Source organism: Acinonyx jubatus, chromosome C1 (assembly GCF_027475565.1).
Source record: "Acinonyx jubatus isolate Ajub_Pintada_27869175 chromosome C1, VMU_Ajub_asm_v1.0, whole genome shotgun sequence".
Lineage (NCBI taxonomy): Eukaryota > Metazoa > Chordata > Mammalia > Carnivora > Felidae > Acinonyx > Acinonyx jubatus.
This window is the reverse complement of record NC_069381.1, coordinates 35324173-35340073: the sequence shown is the minus strand read 5'-3', so window position 1 is coordinate 35340073 and position 15901 is coordinate 35324173. Positions and strand designations below refer to the sequence as shown.

The 15901-nt window shown below is 42.3% G+C and overlaps 1 long non-coding RNA gene across 3 annotated transcripts in view; it reads left to right on the top strand.

Moving 5' to 3' along the window:
* Positions 1-1413: 1413 nt before the first annotated feature.
* The window catches only part of LOC113599385 (uncharacterized), a 39403-nt gene continuing 24915 nt past the window's right edge, over positions 1414-15901 (top strand). For 2 of the 3 annotated variants that reach the window (XR_008294597.1, XR_008294598.1), the window contains exons 1-2: positions 1414-2373; positions 3105-3212. This is a non-coding gene — a long non-coding RNA (uncharacterized LOC113599385). The remainder of the gene's footprint in view (positions 2374-3104; positions 3213-15901) is intronic. The other variant, XR_008294600.1, reaches the window with a different exon arrangement.

The following is a 15901-nucleotide window of genomic DNA, read 5'->3' as shown; positions in this document are numbered from 1 at the left end:
CTGAGCTGTCAGCACAGAGCCTGACGTGGGGCTTGAACTCACGCACCGCGAGATCATGACCTGAGCCGAAGTCGGATGCCCAACCGACTGAGCCACCCAGGTGCCCCATCTCCTGCTATTTTTAATGAATCTATAGCCTCACCATTTCCCTCCTGCTCTGGTCTTCATTTGGGAGTCCAGGGGGGTGTAAGTAGGAGGTAAGAGGCAGGTGTGGGTAGAAGAGATTGAGGAAGAGGCCTGTGGTCAGGTGTATGTGGGGGTCCACATAGCATAGACAGTTTGCCTGTCCACACATAAGTGGGCTCTGCCATCTTGAACTAGGTATGGACATAGCCTGGGGATCTCCAGGGAGGCCCCTTCACAGGCTGTTGTCTTAACACCAAACTGTGTCCTCATTGAGGAGCCAGGGTCATGTTTTCCAGAGTCCAGGATGAACCCAGCCAGTTCTTATTTGATTGCAAATGGACATCGAGACATGGGAGATGCACAGGGGAGGAGCCATCAGAGGCTAGCCATAAACTAGAGGGACAGGTGAGGGGTAGGAGGATGGGTGGAATCTGTGAGAAGTGTTATGCTAAGCGCTGTGCCTTGCCCAAAGTGTGGGCTCAGTGAATGGTTGCAATTAATGATACAGCCAGTTGCTTCTCTTTCCTAGAGATATTGTAAGGCTGAGCTTTATTTTTGCCTAGGGATTTATTTAGCAATTGAGCTGCTTTTTTATTGTTTTTAGAGGTGGGGGTGGGTGGGGGGAAGAAAGGCAGAGGAAGAGAGAAAGAGAATCCCAAGCAGGCTCCATGCACAGTACAGAGCCTGATGCGGTGCTTGATCCCACAACCCTGTGATGATGACCTGAGCCAAAATCAAGAGTTGGACACTCAACCGACTGAGCCAGCAAGGTGCCCCTGAGCTGCTTTTGAATACTAAACAAGAGTTTGTCGTGTAGAATTATGTGCAGAGGACTGACTTTGTTTGAGTAGCAGTATGGGCAGAGGCCTAACTGGGCTGGGCAGTGGTCAGGGCCCTGATGAGCATTGGTCTGGCAGCCAAATGTCTACTGTACAGGAGGTTTAATAAGACTTTGGATTCCATTACATTAAAAAACAAAGAATTTAAACTTCTCTGGCAAGAAGGTGATTTGGGATATGTAGTTTCACTTTATTTCCTTGGTGATGTCCAAAGACTATTAGGGTACAAGATCTGTCCCCAGATCTGCCCAGCCCCTGGACCTGGTATGGCTTGGTGCCTTGTGGCCAGGTTCTGCCCATGGCTCCACTGCCAGTCAAGTCATCAGACAGCTGGAACTTTAGGAAGTCCTCCCCAGAGCTGGGCTCTCTGCTTTTCCCTAGCTGGCCTGCCACCTTCTACCAGAGAACCGGGCCACATATACTGGGCATAAAGGCAGGCTGGGGAAGAGAGAAACTATCAATTATGCAATTAGTCCTTGTATGCAGGACTCTTTTGTCCGACATTCTAAAAATACCTCACATATTCCAATTTGACTAAAGGGAGAAGGATTTTGTGAAACAGTCACCAACAATGTATCATCCCACTGATGTGGGGCCTCTTGCCAGTCACTCATGGAAGACAGTAACTTGGTGCAGTGGAAAGCACGTGACTTTAGAGTCAAACAGAATTGGGTTCTGCTATGTTCTTGCTGAGAGACTTTGGGAAAGTTACACAACCTCTCTGAGTCCTGATTTCCTCAACTGGTAAATAGGGATAATAATAATGTCTATGTCACAAGTTTGTTTTGAGGTCTAAATTTGTTATGCAATGTATATAAAGCCTTAAAAAGTATGATATTCATTGAGTATGTATTATGTGGCATGCCATGTTTAAGTGCTTTATAAGCATAGTATGGACTCATTTAGCCCCATGAGTTATAACTTTCATTGTCTGTGCTTTATATATGCAAAACTGAGACTTGAGAAGTTTGAGTAACCTGCCCAAAGTCCCAGAGCTGATAAATTGCAGACCTAGGATTTGGACCCAGGCAGTCAGGTTCCAGCTCACGTGTACTTAACTACCAAGCCATGATGCCATATGGAGTAGGGCTGAATAAAGAACAGCTATTATGACCATAGTAATTTAGTATTAAGTGCTTTTTATATCTATGGTGCTAAGTGTTAATTATTAGCATATTTGGATGCAACATCTATCCTTTTTGTTCCTATTTTTTCCACAGCCATGGCAACAAAGAGCCTTGTGCTCACTACAGCAGAGCATTCTGCCTTTGTCCGATCCAGTCCGGTGCGTCAGTCTCTGCAAACAACAAAAGATGTGGCCACTGACCGCCTGCCCCTGCCCCCATCAGAGAACCAAGGGAAGCTGAGGCCTCTATGACTGGAAGCAAGCTAGGAGAGCAGCAGACAGGTACAGAGTGGCAGACTGGGAGCAGGGCTTACAAAAGGGAGGTCATGCTTAATAAGCCTGATTAATTTCTTTGAGTGGCAACAATGCAAGCGGACAGGGGTGAAAGGAGGGACAGTAATTCATCCTGATTCCAAGGCACAGGAACGCTGCTAAAACCAACACAGAGGTTTTGTGGAGATGATGCTGGGGCCTGGAGGGGCTCAGCCTTGGGGGCAGCTGGAAGGAAACTCGATGAGTGGCTCATGGTGACCTAGTGAAGAGGAAACCCAGAGCAGGGACAGAGCATAGCTTGCCCAAGCCATCTAACCAAGACACCAATCTGACAGGACACTTGCCTGTTAATTCCCTTCCAATGGCTTCCCACTGCCTAAATATTGTATAATGTGAATGATAATGAAATAATAAAAGATGCATTTATTTGATACTTAGTATATAAAGGGTACTTTACAGAGGGGAAACTGAGGCAGAGAGCTAAAGAAACCTGCCTGGACACACAGTTAATACACACTGAGACTCCAACCCAGTCTGCTCTCAGGCTCTGTGCTGACTTCCAACTATAGTTCCAGTCCATTTATAACTGTGTTCATTGGTGCATCTCTTCCATCAGACAGGAAGCCCCTCTGTAGCAGGACCCATAACTGACTCAATCTGCAATGTTAGCCCTCAGTAGATGTTGGTGATGCTGAAACTCCTATGTCCTTCGTGCTTCTCCCTCCAAACGTTCTCCCTAGGTGAGTTCATCCATGCTTTTGGCTTCAATTCTCATCTCCTGGAGGAAGACTTCTAGGGAAGGCATTATGGTTGACTTCCTAACTTCAGTTCCACCCCAGATGATTACTGTAAGTCCATCATATTAATTCCATCCTTCTTGCTGGTAATAATCAGCTTAGAAATGGGGCTATGCGCTGGTCCTATCCAGTGAGGCTAAGGGGACATTTGTTGGGGGGGCTTCTGGGAAAGGTTTCCTCACTCCTGGGAGAGAACCACTGGAAGCAACAGTGACTCTTCTTCCTGGGAATGTTGTCAAGTCTGGATGTGGCCTGGAACTAATGCAGTCGTATTAACAGCTGAGGATGAAGCCAACAGCAGGGATGCCAGAGCGCAGAGCTGGAAGGAGTCTTTGTCCTTGACAGCACTCAGTCTGCCAACCCCAGAGGCCACCCTAATGCTGAACTTCCTCAAACAAGGGAAATTTTAAATATTGTCACTGCTGATACCATTTAGAGTGAGCTTTCTGATATTTGTAGCAGAAAGCATTCTTAGCAATACAACCAGGGAAGCATTATGGCTTTTGTGGTCCCCTTCCTACGGAACAATTTCTTTTTAAATTATTTTTTATGGGGTGCCTGGGTGGCTCAGTTGGTTGAGCGTCCGACTTCGGCTCAGGTCATGATCTCACAGTCTGTGAGTTCGAGCCCCGCATTGGGCTCTGTGCTGATGGCTCAGAGCCTGGAGCCTGCTTCCAATTCTGTATCTCCCTCTCTCTCTGCCCCTTCCCTGCTCATGCTCTGTCTCTCTCTGTCTCAAAAATAAATAAAAACATTAAGAAAAAAAATTAAAAATAAATAAATAAATTATTTTTTATGATTGCATTGGCATAAAGATGCATATATTAATATTGTACATTAAAACCTCTCTTTTAAAGTTTATTTATTTTGAGAGGGGGAGGGACAGAGAGAGAGGGAGAAAGAGAATCCCAAGCAGGTTCCACATAGTGCAGAGCCTGATGTGGGGCTCAAAGCCAGGAACTGAGAGATCATGATGAGCCCAAGTCAGACGTTTAACTGACTGAGCCACCCAGGTGCCTCTAAAACGTCTTTGATTTAAAAGTTTGTTTTTACTTCCGATTTAAAGAAGAGTAAAGCATTTTTTTGTGTGTGGGTTTCTAGAAATATTGGGGAACTAATGTGCCTAGTTGGCCCTGGATACAACTCCCCAGTATCCATCTCTAGTCCATACTTCCCTTCTGACCTTCAAACCTTCGCATCTACATACTTATTTGATAGTTCCATGTGGGTGTCTTACCTTAAGTTTAACATGCCTATGTTAAATTATGTGTCTGAACACATAATTTTGCACACACCTTCTCTTTGTCCAGTGTCCCCTATCTGAAGAAACTATGCAACACCCAGCTAGTGGCACCAGTCAGAAACCTGGGACCTCAACTTCTCTCACCCCATGCCCAATCCATCACCAAATGCTGTCAATTTTCCTTCTTAAATGGCTCTTAAAAGCATTTACTTGCTTCCACTTCCACTCCTATCTCCACTGCTATTGTCCTAATCCGTGTTCCCAGCATCTCTTGCCTAGATTACTGCCATGGACCCTAATGGTCTCCCTATATCTCATTCTCCCTCTCATTTTTTATCTGCACTGCTCTCAGAAAGATCTTTTTGGGGCTCTTGGGTGGCTCAGTCGATTAAGCGTCTGATGTCCGTTCAGGTCATGATCTCAGAGTTCATGGGTTCCAGCCTCATGTCGGGGTCTGTTCTAACAGCTCAGAGCCTGGATCCTGCTTCTGATTCTGTGTCTCCCTCTTTCTCTGCCCCTCCCCCATCACGCTCTGTCTCTCTCTTTCTCAAACAAATAAACATTAAAAAAAAAAAAAAGGTCTTTTCCTTTTTTTAAAATTTTATTTATTTATTTTTAAAATTTTTTTGAGAGAAAGAGCATGAATGAGGGAAGGGCAGAGAGAGAGGGAGACACAGAATCCGAAGCAGGCTCCAGGCTCTAAACTGTCTGTACACAGCCCGAACTGCAAGATCATGACCTGAGCCTAAGTTGGCACTTAACTGACTGAGCCACCCAGACGCCCCAGAAACTTTTTTTCAAGCTGCAATCCTGATCCCATTATCCCCTGGTTAAAACCTAATGATGGCTTCTGTTGCTCTTGTGACAGAGACTTAAACCTTTAGTGAGACCTCGGAGGCCCTGTTTAGCCTGGCTCCTGCCTCATTTTGTTCTCTCGTACTCTGCGAATGTTCTTCCTTTAGCCCCTCAAACACAAAGGCTCTTTCCTGCCATAGGATCTTTGCACATGCTTTTTTCCATTTTCTACTCCTCCTTCAGTTTAAGTATACTTTCCTAAGGAGGTCTTCACAGACCCTTCAGTCTCCTATGGGCATTAGGCAAGTTTCTTAACTGCCTGATGCCTCTGTTTTCTCATCTGTAAGATGAAGATGATAATAATGCCAAACTCATAGGTTTGTTGTGAGGATTAAATAAAATGATGAATGGGAACCACTGTGGGGTCAGACTGGTGCATTGTTCTGCATGTACAATTGTCCTGCTCTCTGCCTGGCTTTCTAGATGTGAAAAGTAGTGGAGACGCCCTCCCCAACTCTAGGTGGGAAGCTTGGGGTAAAACAAGCCCTAAAATGTGAGGGTTTCAAGGAAGAGCATCTACACAACAGCACTCGAAAATTTCTAAGTGATTTGGAGCTCCTGGTGGTGCAGCTGGCTGAGCATCTGACTTCTGCTTAAGCCATGATCTCACAGTTCATGGGTTTGAGCCCAACTTGGACTCTCTGCTCTCAGCACAGAGCCTGCTTCAGACCCTCTGTCCCCGCCTCTTTCTGTCCCTACCCCTCTCATGCTCACTCTCTCAAAAATAAATAAAAACATTAAAAATGTTTTTTAAGGTGAATAAATTTTATAAACAAAATTTCTAAATAATTTGAATGAAACCGAGGAGCTAATTGTGCCAGGGAGTCATTGACAATGCCTGGGTTGGGCTGGAGGTACTCAGAGGAGGGAGAGATCAAAACAACCCACAAAGGTCAGGGAGAGAGGGGAGGTCAGCAGGAGCACACCACATTTCTGTCAAATTTCCAAATGGCCTGTAGCCTCTAGAACAAAAGATACTGGTTGCAATGGGGTCTGTGTATCAGGCAAACCTGGGCTTCCATCCTTACCCTGTCACTTATGGGCTGGAGGATCAGGAAAGTCACTTCACTTCCCTGTGCCTCAGTTTCCTTATCTATGAAATGGAGCTAATGAACTTACTTTGCAGGGTTTGTAGGAGGGTTAAATAGAACTTTATTAGTTTGCTCAGGCTGCCATGAAAAGTACTATACAGGCTACCTTAATTTATTGTATGTTGCTTTATTGTACTTTGCACATACTGTTCTTTACAGATTGAAGGTTTGTGTTAACCTTGTGTTGGGCAAATCTATTGGCTCCATTTTTCCAACAGCATTTGCTCACTTTGTGTCTCTGTGTCACATTTTGGTAATTCTCATAATATTTCAAACTTTTTAATTATTATTGTATTTGTTATAGTGATATATGATCACTGATTAGACTTACTGAAAGCTCAGATGATGGTTAGCATTTTTTAATAAAGTATATATATATATATATATATATATATATATATATATATAGTTTTTTAGACATAATGCTATTGTTCACTTAGTAGACTATATTATAGTGTAAACATACTTTTATATGCAGTGGGAAACCAAAAAATTCATTTGACTCTCTATATTGGAATATTCACGTTATTGCAGTAGTCTGGAACTACACCCACAATATATTTAAAATAGGCCTGTACTACAGACTAGGTAGCTTAAACAACAGAAATTTACTTTCTCACAATTCTGGAGGCTAGAAGTCTGAGATCAAGATTTCTAAGAGGTTGCTTTCTTTTAAATCCTCTCTCCTTGTTGATGGCCATCTTCTTCCAGTGTCTTCACATAGTCTTTCCTCTGTATGCGTCTGTGTCCTAACCTCTTTTTATAAGAACAACAGGAATATTGGATTAGGGCCAAGTCATAGGACTTCATTTTACCTTACTTACTTCTTCGAAGGCCCTATTTCCAAACATGGTCATATTCTGAGGTAATGGGGGATTAGGATTTCAACATATGAATTTTTGTGTCACATAATTCAGCCTATAACAGGGATATAGACATATGTCAGTAACCAGCAAACAGCAAGGACTCAGTTATGCTAATTACTTTTTTGTCTCTAATGGGAAGAGCAGACAATGGCAGTGTATTCAGAGAGTCCCAGAACTCCATAGATAAATAAAGCTTTCAGCCTTAAGGCACCTCTTGACTTTCTTAAGCACTGGGGCTTTCCTCTGCTCCTTAGGGGTGGGAATTGTGATAAATCACATCATGTCTGAAAGCAACTGAAACTCTAGGAGTTAACTTTATTTTTAGTATATTGATTTAGCTAAAAAAGTCCGAAACATTATCTGCCAATCCCAAAGTAATTCAACCCTGACAATATCTGCCTGCAGACTTTACTAAAATGGACCTATAATTGATCTCAGTAGGTAGCCCAAACTTAACCCACTGAATAATCAGTGTTAACCAAGTGTGAGTTTTTGTGTCAGATGCTGTGGAAGACACCCCCCCCCCCCCCCGCAAAAAAAAAATCCAGGACACAGTCCTTACCTCTGGACCTAGAGGTTTTCATTGGGGTGTTAGTTCTCATCAGGAAAAGATAATAGAAAGCAGCCTCTGATGTAAGCAAAGTGAAGGATCAGACAGTTTGAGATGCCTGTGAGACATCCAAGTGGAGCTGCCCAGGGGTCAGCTGGATGGACACCTGTGGAGCTTCAGAGACTGGTCTGATTTAGTGATATAGGTTTGGGAGTCACTGTAATAGAAATGAAGCTGTGGGGGAGAGTGGCATCTTGGAGGGATAGTATGGCATGTGTGGAGACAAGAGGGCCAAAACCAAGTCCAAGTTTTTTGGGAGAGAGAATCTGATTGGCCCAACTTGAGTCCAATCAGCTGAGGTTAAGGGGTCAGAGTCAAGACAGATAAACATGGCTGCCAAGCCCCAGGGTCCCAACCTTGTAGGTAGATGGGGGAGAGGGCATTCTTTGAGAAGGCAACACACATTGTCACTGCTGTTAACCCCTCTGAGAGACTGCAGCAGGCAAGATGTGCTACCAGGTGGCTCTGGCCAAAGTAAAGTTGTGAACGCTGAAACCTCCCTCAACAATGGAGGCTGGGATGTTCAGAGAGCATGGACAGGACTGGAAAGAGTTTTTATTCCCTTATCCCTTCTGTTGGAAGAATAATAGCCCCTCAAAGAAACCTGCGTCCTAATCTCCAGAACCTGTGACTATGTTATATTATATAGCAAAGGGGAATTAAGGTTGTTAATCAGCTGACTGATTATTGAGGTGGGCCCAATATAATCAGAAGGGTCTTTAAAGAGTGGAAGACAAGGCAGAAAAGGAATCAGAGTCAGAGAAGGGTTTGTAACACCAGAAGCCATGGCTAGGGTAATTTCAATGCAAGAAGGATTCAATCTACCATTGAGGGCTTTGAAGGCAGAATGGAGCCATGAGTCAAGGAGTGAGGATTGCCTCTGGCCTCCAAAAAAGCAAGGAAATGGATTGTCTCCTAGAGCCTCCAGAAGGACACAGCTCTGCCAATAACCTTGATTTTAGTTCAATGAGACCCATTTTGAGCTTCTGACCTCTAGAACTATAAGATAACAAATTTGTATAGTTTGAAGCTGTTAATTTTGTGGTAATTTGTTATAAAAGCAATAGGAAACTAATACACCCTCCTGGCTATCTAATTCCCACAGGGGCAACAGTAAGAGTCACTTTTTGATCTATGTTTCTTTTTATCCCTTTAGATTATTCTCTATTTTCTCTAAGATCTGCTAGACTTTTCCCAATTTTCACCCAGGCAGAGGCCCCTTTGAGGACACTGCTGAATCCTTAAACCCAAGAACATGCCTCCCCAACACCATTTGTTTTTTCAAGGACTGTCCCAAATGCCACCTTTTGCTTGAATCCTCATCATTTTTCCCAATGGATAATCTTTCTTCCTCTCAATTCCTGTGGCAAACCCCTCACTGAGACACTTGTCATCCTGTCTTCTACATTCAAGGCTTTGTCTCCACTCTTCTAGGAACTTGTATCTGTTTATCCTTAGCTGTTTTAAATCACCAGCCTTTGTAATTAGGGGAAGGCATGTACTTAGTTCCCAATTTGGGGAAGAGCTCAGCAAGAGATAAAGAACAGAGATGTGTTGTTCCCCTAGGACTCTAATCTCAGCTCCTTGCTCCTGCCAGTAGATGATGTCAACCACCAGGAAAAGACAACAATAAATCCTGTGTTGAAGGCCAGCCAATAGCTGCTTTACTCACCATACTGGCTATCTCCTGTACTTTCTTCATACCTTCTAGGCCCTCCTTTGACACCACCATTGCAGGGAACCAGCTTCATTCACACAAATGTCATGTGACAGCACCTCATCTCGGCTTCTCCATATATCTTACTTGCTGTCTCAGAGGTTCTGTAAGAACCACCTGGCATTCATATTGGTGCTCTGGGAAGTGTGAGGGTTTACCACATCATGAGACAACCCTTGACCAAAAGGAGAGGGGAGTTGAAGGATAAATGCTCCCTCCTCTGGCATATGGGCAGACAATTCTGAAGTGGTTTTTCACAGCTCTTCAGAATGTTCCAACAAGATCAAGCCCCAGTTTCCATAGCTGTGATCAACTCAGGTATGCCCTCTTGAATTAGCTTTCCTTCTTTTGTGTTTCCCTCTCACTAGTCCTCTACTTTGGTCCCTTGGATTACCTCCTAAAGTAAACTATCTGCATGTGAACATGAGGTTGTACTTTCTGGGAAATCCAGCCTATGATGCCTACCTTGTGGTTGGAGTTGCACTTGTATCACATGATTGGACTGACCAATGTTAAGCAGCCTGAGGCCATTTTGAGTGTCAGCCTTGTAGGTCTGACCCCAAAACAGAATCTGTAGGAATCACTTATCTTCATGTACCATCTCACCTAGATGCAGCAGCCTCTGAGTTCCTTTTGGACACATTTTGTGGACTAAATGCTAAGCCATCAATAATTTCAACAAAAGTAGAAAGAGACTCAGGCTATACCTTACTCATTTTGGCATCTTCTGTAGTTTATTACATGTATCAGGTGCTCAATCTGAACAAGCTGAAGTACCACACCTATTACATAGCTCCTTTCAATGTTTCTGGAGAAATGGTGGGTCTTTTTGCCTGCTCCTGCCTGACACATACTGTATAATAACAATATTTATTGAGTACTAATTATATTTCAGATATTGCTTTATGCACACTATCCTAGTTTTATTAACAGCCTTCCCTGGTAATAGGTACTCTTAATATCTCTATTTACAGATGTGAAAATTGAGGTTCTGAGAGGTTAAGTAATTGCCTAAAGTTGTACCGTAAATAAATAGTAGAGCCAGGATTTGAATTCAGCATTTTTGAACCCAGAGTTCATTCTTTTTTTTTTTTTTTTAATTTTTTGAAAGTTTATTCATTTTGAAAGAGACAGAGAGAGGCAGAGGGAGAGGGAGACACAGAATCTAAAGCAGACTCCAGGCTCCGAGCTGTCAGCACAGAGCCTCACACAGAGCTTGAACCCATGAACCCTGAGATCATAACTGGAGCCAAAGTCAGATGCTTAATCGACTGAGCCACCCAGATGCCCCTCAGGGCTCATTCTTTTTTTATAATTTTTTTTTCAACGTTTTTAATTTATTTTTGGGACAGAGAGAGACAGAGCATGAACGGGGGAGGGGCAGAGAGAGAGGGAGACACAGAATCGGAAGCAGGCTCCAGGCTCCGAGCCATCAGCCCAGAGCCCAACACGGGGCTCGAACTCCAGACCGCGAGATCGTGACCTGGCTGAAGTCGGACGCCCAACCGACTGCGCCACCCAGGCGCCCCTCAGGGCTCATTCTTAATCACAATGATCTACTGGTAAGAAAACAAAGACTATTAGGGGCGCCTGGGTGGCTAAGTCGGTTAATATGTCCGACTTTGGCTCAGGTCATGATTTCACGGTTCGGGTTGGAGCCCCACATCGGGCTCTGTGCTGACAGCTCAGAGCCTGGAGCCTGCTTCGGATTCTGTGTCTCCCTCTCTCTCTGCCCCTCCCCTGTTCATGCTCTGTCTCTGTCTCAAAAATAAATAAACATTGAAAAAAAAAAAAAAGACTATTAATATAAGGATAGACATCAATGTGATAGAATTGAGAGCCCAGAAATAAATAAATAAATCCATATATATATATATATATATATATATATATATATATATTAGGGAGCATTGGCGCCCTAATCCATGGGATGAGGTCATTAAGAAGCCCCTGGAACTTCCTCTTTCTGCCAAGATAGTAAATCAGAAGCAATGCTGAATTTTAGGGGGAAATACAGAGATTAGTGCAACATCAAATACTTGAAACATGTAAGAATGGTGGTATCTAGCATATCCGCATTTGATTCACTCATTGGCTGGGGAAAAAGTACAATAGACATTGGAGAATGACTGTAGATTTCAATAAACTTAATTAGGGTGTGACTTCAATTACATGTCCTTTTATAAAAGAGATGTTTTACTGGAATATATCAAGAGCCCCTAGCACGTGTTATATGACTAATGCTTTTTTTCTCCATACCAAGTTGTAAGAACAACCATAGTGGCTTACTTTTACCTGGCATTGTCAATAGTACACGTTTACTGTCTGTCTCAGTGCTATGTCAGCTCTCAATCTCTGCCATATCCTAGTCAGCAGAGATCTTGAATGTCTTGATATTCCACAAAACATCATTCTTGTCCATTATGTTGATGATATTATGCTGATTGGATCTGAGGATAAGAAACTAGCAGTTAATTTGGAAGCCTATAAGATATATATAAACATGAAGTGTGAGAAAAATCATAGGGGTCTGCGACCTCAATGAAGTTTCTGGGAATCCAGTAGACTGAAGCATGCTGAGTTATCCTTTCCAAGGTGACAGAAGAGTTGATGGATAGCCTACCATGACAAAAGAGTTACAATGATTGGTAGACCTTTTTGGATTTTGGAGGTAATATGTACCATATTTTGAGTTGGAATCATCTAAGGAATCACTCATAAGGCTGCCATTTTAAAATGAGGAACAGAGCAAGAAAAGGCTCTGCAACATGTCCAGGCTGTAAAGTAAGATGCTCTTCTATTTGGTCCTTATGATCCAGCAGATCTAATGACACTCAAGGGTCTCCAGCAAATAACAATGGTGAATAAAATGTTAGGTAAGCACCAGTAGGAGAATCACAGTATAGACCTCTAGGATTTTTGAGCAAATATATGACCTTTCATCATCCACCCCAGTCCATGTTTTTTTTTTTTTTTTTTAAACGTTTATTTATTTTTGAGACAGGGAGAGACAGAGCATGAATGGGGGAGGGTCAGAGAGAAGGAGACACAGAATCTGAAACAGGCTCTGAGCTGTCAGCACAGAGCCTGATGCGGGGCTCGAACTCACGGACTACGAGTCATGACCTGAGCCAAAGTTAGCCGCTTAACCGACTGAGCCACCCAGGCGCCCCTCACCCCAGTCCATGTTTAATGAACTCATGGAAAATGTGGCTATGGTAGTAGGGATGAAAAGTCTTCATGGGCTCAAAAACATGGACTGCCCCTTAAGGAAGCTGACTTGACTACTGCTGCTTTTGAGTACCTAACCTGCTAACATGATGTTAACACTGAGTCCTCAATATGGCAGCATTGCCTAGGGGGAAAAGCCAGCTACTTGATAGCAAGCTGAATACATTATATCTCTTCCATCATGGAGAGGTCATAAATTCATCCTCAGGGGAATAAACATTTTATGGATATGGATTTTCCAACCCTGCCTGTAATGTTCTCTCAGCTCTACATCTGTAAACTTTCTTGAGAATGCTTTATCCACTGTCATGGTATTCTGTCCATGAGCAGTGGGCTCATACCCAAGAAATTAACTAGCCTTACTAACATATATCACCTAGAAGTAGCTAGCCTAATGAAAAGGTAGAATGGGTTACTTCCCAGCATTTTCTGCCCAGAAGTCTCCTCTGCTCCCTTATGTCACCATCATTAAAAAGAGTTGCCCACTGGGGTGCCTGGGTGGCTCAGTGGGTTAAGTGGTTAAGTGTCTGTCTGATTTTGTCTCAGGTCATGATCTCGCAGTTGGTGATTTGAGCCCCCGTGTCAGGCTCTCTGCCCTCCCTTCCCCGCTCGCACTCTGTCTCTCTTTCTCTCAAAAATAAACAAATACTAAAAAAAAAAAAAAAAAGAGTCGCTTATTAACATTCTCGGGTGAATGATTGTTACAAAAAGTATTAGTGGCATTAACTTTAGAAAAATTGTCAGGGTGCCTGGGTGGCTCATTTGGTTAAGCAACCGACTCTTGATTTAGGCTCGGGTCATGATCTCAGGGTTCGTGGGATCCAGCCCTGTGTTGGGCTCTGCATTGGCAGTGTGGAACCTGCTTGGGATTCTCTCTCTCTCTTCCTCTCTCTGCTCTTCCCCCATGCGTGCTGTCTCTCAAAATAAATAAATAAACATTAAAAAAAAAGAAAGAAAAATTGTCAAAAGAGCAGTAGGTGTAGTTCTTGGGTTACCTACAACCTGTACTTTTATACATTAAACTTATACCTCTAAATAAAACATTTTGTACATCTGCTGATAAGTGAACATATTGATCTGTTACATTGTGGCAAGCAACAGTTTGATTTTGCTGTGTTTGTAGGTGCAGCACTATTAGTCCAACTTTAAATATTTTGTGCATTTTACTGATATTTTACATAAATAAATTGAAAATGGAAAAATGAGGGGCGCCTGGGTGGCTCAGTCGGTTAAGCGTCCGACTTCGGCTCAGGTCATGATCTCACGGTCTGTGAGTTCGAGCCCCACGTCGGGCTCTGTGCTGACAGCTCAGAGCCTGGAGCCCGTTTCAGATTCTGTGTCTCCCTCTCTCTCTGCCCCTCCCCTGTTCATGCTGTGTCTCTCTCTGTCTCAAAAATAAATAAACATTAAAAAAAAAATAAAAAAAAAAGAAAATGGAAAGATGAAATTGCTGATAGTGGTGATCAAATGTATATATCTTATAAATACATTGCAGTTGGGATGGCTACCAAATGGTTAACCTGAAAGTGCTAACTCTTTATTTTCATTTGGATGTCCATTAGTGTTAACTTGGTTTATTTTGTGTCTTATTTTATTTTATTTTAGAGAGAGAGAGAGTGCCAGTGGGGGGGGGGGGGGGAGAGAGAGAATATCTTAAGCAGGCTCCATGCTCAGTGTGTAGCCTTATGCATGGCTCAATCTCACAACCCTGAGATCATGACCTGAATCGAAGTCAAGAGTCAGACTCTTAACCGACTGAGCCACCCAGGTGCCCCTTTTTTTGTGTTCGTTTTAAGGGGGAAAAAGTATATCTGCATATGTATTTGCTTATTGAGAATAGAGCTCCTTTCCCTTCTTTGACAAAGTTAAATTTTCATACATTTGACTTTGATGCAAGATTTTATGAACAAATCATGAATGAAAATAGGATACTTACTACTTATACGTTTTCCTTGGACACTGATCAAAACTGAAAAGGAACCTTGAGGGGAATAGAATTTTTCAGATTCTAAAAGCACCACAATAATATGAGAAGATGTATGTTAGTAATCATTTCATGATGTACATAAATCAAACCATCATGCTGTAGCCCTAAACTTATACAGAGATATATGTCAATTATTCCTCAATAAAATTGGAAAAAATATCATACAGTTAATAAAATTGCATGACAGGGCTCAACAACAACAACAACAACAGTAGTGACTCCTGTTGAAGCACTTGCTGTATTTCAGGCTCTATGCTTACTATGCCACAAGTCTAATCTCATTTGATTCTTACAGTCATTAATTGAAGTAGTCAATATGCTGCCCCTCCATTTTATAATATAGCATCCTAGAGTTCATAGAATTAAAATGATTCATCTAAAATCACAGAGCCAGTATGTAGATGTTGATTTCAAAGCCCATGTAGTAATCATTACCTTGCATTACTCTCCTGTTTGCTCAATAGTCAAGTTTGAACAAGCCTCTTTTATAGTCAGATTATCACTAGATAATAAAATCTGTGTAAGAAAAAAGGCAAGAATCTCTCTGGTGGTACAAATAGTGTTTTCAGGAACAGGAAATAATAAACTTATTGATAATAGATATCTTTCCCATTTGTAATGTATTGAAAGGGTGACAACAGAACACCCAAGATATTACAGGTTATCGATACGACATTTTGCAGAAGATTGAGGCTGATGAAATATTTGATTTGCTAACCTGTAATGTATATAAGAATTTTCTGGGTAAATAAAACCAACAACACAATAAATAATTATTATAACATCATTGCCATATTATTATCTGTCCCCACCTTAAGACTGAATCTGAATTAATGTGTGCACTCTTTTCTCTAATTTGCTTCTTACAGTATGAAAGCAGCCCTTTTCTAAACAATCTAAAGAATAAATGTTTAAGAAACTGAAAGCACTGTGTTAGCCAATAGCCCTTGCTGCAGTTATTCCACTTGCAGAAGCAGAAATGCAAACCTAAAATGTTGACCAAATGACAAGATGCCAGAAAGGTCTTTTAAAAAAGACCACCGGGAAGCAGCTGGGTTTCTGACAAGCAGCATGATCCATCTGGAAATACATCAATTACAGGAGTAAATTAATATAAGGAAGGAGTAAGGAGAGAGAAGC